This window comes from Macrobrachium nipponense, chromosome 7 (assembly GCF_015104395.2).
Source record: "Macrobrachium nipponense isolate FS-2020 chromosome 7, ASM1510439v2, whole genome shotgun sequence".
Classification (NCBI taxonomy): Eukaryota; Metazoa; Arthropoda; class Malacostraca; order Decapoda; family Palaemonidae; genus Macrobrachium; species Macrobrachium nipponense.
In genome coordinates, this window is record NC_061109.1 from 75,599,587 (window position 1) to 75,604,586 (window position 5,000).

General features: G+C 36.5%; 1 long non-coding RNA gene across 1 annotated transcript in view; it reads left to right on the forward strand.

Moving 5' to 3' along the window:
- The window catches only part of LOC135217160 (uncharacterized), a 225,691-nt gene that overhangs the window by 188,003 nt on the left and 32,688 nt on the right, over positions 1 to 5,000 (forward strand). The gene's annotated exons all lie outside the window — the stretch shown is intronic.

Genomic DNA, 5,000 nt, shown 5'->3' on the forward strand with positions numbered 1-5,000 from the left:
AGGCATCGTCCCTCACCAATCTCCCAGTTGTTGAGGATCGACTTTGCTCTCCAGTTCTCAATATTATTATCATCTGCCTCTCCAGTCGTAAAGTGATGCTTATGCTAACAATTTCCTTGTGTTTGCTCTCAGGAAGAATTTTTTACTCGTGTATATGTCAACATATCTCTTATGGTACAACTCCTCTCCAGTTCTTGACGTTGTCTTAAGTTAGTTTTTCTACAACCACACCTTCCCATTTGATCGTTCTATTGATCTGTTGATCCCATAACCCTTTTTATTCTATATTTTGTCTTTTTTACTACGGGCTCTAACAATCGTTGCTTTACAAATGAGGTATTTTTTTTCGAGAATTCTGACGGGAATCTTTGTGTCACCACATTTTCCTCAGTTTCCGGTGAATGATCATTTCGTTTTTTATAACATAAGCTGCTTACAATGCTACATAAAGGTTAATGAATGTCAGGTCTGGAACGTGTAGTGCGTGTGTCTTTACTTTCAACATAATCTTTGTATTACCACATTTTCCTCCCATGAATAGTGAAACGAATACCCTTGAATTTCAAACAGTGTTGCATATCTTGTCTGAAAACCTCTCACCATCAGGGAAGACGCAATATACCAATTTATTGATACTTCTGTCTCCTTGTTAACGCTAGGCTTTAGTCGTTCTGTTAAATGCTAGATACTTCCTTAGTTATTAGCTATCTAAATATCTTAATAAGTGCTAAAGGAGAGCATCGACTATCCCAGCTACATAGCGTAGAGTATAGTATGTACTGAAAGAAAAATGGTAAAATAAAAATAATGATTAGTATAAACTCAGTATTGGTCATTTATTGTTTATTTATACGGAATACTTATAGGGCAGCCCTATACATTATTGATATCGCAGAAAGACTAATAATAATAATAATAATAATAATAATAATAATAATAATAATACAGATGAGAACAAAGATCCCCTCCATGAAAGCCTACAACACCAAGAAAAAATTAAGGGAGAAAACAAGTGAGGTCAATGAAATAATAATGGGCATAATACACACCACCAGTATCACAGAAACAAATAACTTGACATATCAGGAGCAAGATTAGTAGCAGAACTGATGGGGATTCGAAAACACCAACACCACAGCACAACAACCCAAACCCAACCAAAACAGCACCTCCTTGGAAAAGGCGCACTGGAAAAGCAAATCTTGGTGATGAGATCTGGCTTGAGTAAACTGAAAGAGATGGCAGGAAAAAAGGCTAAGAAGCAAGAAAACAAGGGAGGAACTCAACGAGAAATACAAAGTACAAGAGAGGGGACTAAACAACACAATAGAAGATGTAAAACAGAGGCTTAAGGCCAAAGCACATAAGATCCAACGGTACATGAACAGGAATAAGGGATACCAACAGAACAAACTATTCGGAACCAACCAGAAAAAGACTATACAGCCAACTTTAGAGGGGGAAGACAACCACCCATTGAAAATTTCCTGAAGACCGAACCACGTAAGTAAGAACATCTGGTAAAAACATTATGGAGCAATCCGGTATCACACAACAAACATGCAACATGGCTCCAGGAAGTCAAGGAAGAAGAAACAGGGAGAATAAACAAGATTCACAGAGATCACGAACAGACACAGTCAGAACCACTAAAGAAAATGCCAAACTGGAAAGCCCCAGGTCCCGATGAAGTGTCCATGGATACTGGCTCAAAAACTTCAAGGCCCTACACCCACGAATAGCAGAACAACTCCAGCATTGTATCTCAAATCACCATGCACCCAAATGGATGACCACAGGAAGAACATCCTTAGTACAAAAAGACAAGAGTAAGGGGAAATATAGCCAGTAACTACAGGCCTATCACCTGCCTACCAATAATGTGGAAGTTACTAACAGGTATCATCAGTGAAAGGCTATACAACTACCTAGAGGAGACAAACACCATCCCCCACCAACAGAAAGGCTGCAGAAGGAAGTGTAGGGGCACAAAAGACCAGCTCCTGATAGACAAAATGGTAATGAAGAACAGTAGGAGAAGGAAAACCAACCTAAGCCTTCGACATGATACCACACACATGGCTAATAGAATGCCTGAAAATATATGGGGCAGAGGAAAACACCAATCAGCTTCCTCAAAAAATACAATGCGCAACTGGTAATACAATACTTACAAGCTCTGGAATAAGACTAGCAGAGGTTAACCCTTAAACGCCGAATGGACGTATTAAACGTCGAGTCAAAATCTCCCCCGATTTCCGAATAAGGACGTACCATACGTCGGCTCAAAAAAGTTTTTTTTTAAATTCGCGGAAAAATACTTATAGGCCTACCAGCCAAAAACTTTGAATCACGCGCCTTGGGGATGCTGGGAGTTCACGGATCAAGGCGTTGTTTGTTTTACAATCGGTACGCAGGGGCGCGCGAGCGCGAATTTATTTCTTATCGCACTAAAAAGTATCAGTCACTTTGACATAATTTTTGCACGTTTATATTATCCGTTACATGCAAGTATTGATATATGAAAATGTGCGCAATTTCATTTTAAAATTTTAAAAATACAACCAAAAAATACTTATGATTGTAACTTTTATCAGTTTTGAAATATTTCCACATAAATAACGATAAGTGCCAAAATTTCAACCTTTGGTCAACTTTGACTCTACCGAAATGGTCGAAAAACGCAAATTGTAAGCTAAAAAGCTTAAATTGTAGTTATTCAACCATTTAACTTAATTTTGCAACAAATTGGAAAGTCTCTAGCACAATATTTTCGATTTATGGTGAATTATGAAAAAACTTTTCCCTTACGTCCGCGCGGGTAACTCTTCCGATAAAAATCATACATGCGATTGTGGTAATGTTTGCACCATTTTAAAATTAGCCGTTACATAAAGTTTTATATATGGAAATGTGCGCAATTTCATGCACAATACAACTAAAAACAAAAACAACCCATGGTTGTAGCTTTTATCAGTTTTGAAAATATTTTCATATAAAAAATGATAAGTGACAAATTTTCAACCTTTGGTCAATTTTGACTCTACCGAAATGGTCGAAAAACGCAATTGTAAGCTAAAACTCTTATATTTTAGTAATATTCAATCATTTACCTTCATTTGTAACAAATTGGAAGTCTCTAGCACAATATTTCGATTTATGGTGAATTTATGAAAAACTTTTTCCCTTACGTCCGCGCGGTAACTCTTCCGAAAAAATCATACGTGCGATTGTGGTAATGTTTGCACCATTTTAAATTAGCCGTTACATAAAAGTTTAATATATGAAAATGTGTGCCATTTCATGTAGAATACAACGAAAGATAATTGAAGGTTGTAGCGTTTCTCATTTTCGAAATATTTGCATATAAATCACGATAAATAGAAAAAAAACCACGTTCGGTCAACTTTGACTCTACCGAAATGGTCGAAAAACGCAATTGTAAGCTAAAACTCTTATATTTTAGTAATATTCAATCATTTAACTTCATTTTGCAACAAATTGGAAGTCTCTAGCACAATATTTCGATTTATGGTGAATTTATGAAAAAAACTTTCCTTCCCTCCACGCGCGGATTCTCCGCCATAAATCTCCGAATTGCGTACATCGAATTCTCGGAAAATTTGCTCCGTTTCATATTAGGCATTTCATAGAGTTTTTTATATGAAAATGTGCGCAATTTCATTTAAAATAAAGGAAAAATATTTGAAGGTTGTAGCTTTTTTCATTTTCGAAATATTTGCATATAAATCACGATAAAAACGAAAAAAAAACACGTTCGGTCAACTTTGACTCTACCGAAATGGTTCGAAAAACACAATTGTAAGCTAAAACTCTTACAGTATCGTAATATTCTATCATTTGTATTCATTTTGAAACAAATTGGAAGTCTCTAGAACAATATTTAGATTTACGGTGAATTTTTGAAAAAAAAAACATTTTTTTTACGTCCGGACGTTACGAATTCGTACATAATTTTGTGATAATATTTTTCCGGTGTTGCTTTTATTGTTTTACAATGTATTATATATCAAAATGATTGCAATTTAGTGTAAAATACAACGAAAAAAAGAAACTCGTTAGCTTTTACCGTTTTTTGCAACAGCGTGATTTTAATACAATTATGTATGAATTTTTTTTTTGCTACCATATATCACATTATTTACATATGATAATAATATTATTTTTTATTTCTGATGGTTGCATACTAAACTTCAGGAAATGACAAAAAAAGGAGCCAAAAATGAACTCTTAATCTTGTAAACTAAGCACGCTGTGATTTTTTGAAAAAATTATTTTTTCCCGCTTCCGCGGCTCACTCAAAACCGGCTCTGGCATTCGGGGGAGTTTTTTATTTTTACCGCTTCGGCGTTTAAGGGTTAATATCAGGAGAGGGATCTTCCAGGGCGACTCACTGTCCCCACTACTCTTCGTAGTAGCCCATGAATTCCCATGACAAAAGTACTAACAGAAGATGGATGCCGGGTACCAACTCAAGAAAAGAGGCAACAGAATCAACCATCTGATGTTCATGGACGACATCAAGCTGTATGGTAAGAGCATCAAGGAAATAGATACCCTAATCCAGACTGTAAGGATTGTATCTGGGGACATCAGGATGGAGTTTGGAATAGAAAATGCGCCTTAGTCAACATACAAAAAGGCAAAGTAACGAAACTGAAGGGATGAAGCTACCAGATGAGAGCAACATCAAACACATATACAAATACCTGGGAATAATGGAAGGAGGGGATATAAAACACCAAGAGATGAAGGACACGATCAGGAAAGAATATATGCAGAGACTCAAGGCAATACTCAAGTCAAAACGCAACGCCGGAAATATGATAAAAGCCATAAAACACATGGGCAGTGCCAGTAATCAGATACAGCGCAGGAATAGTGGAATGGACGAAGGCAGAACTCCGCAGCATAGATCAGAAAACCAGGAAACATATGACAATACACAAAGCACTACACCCAAGAGCAAATACGGGGTA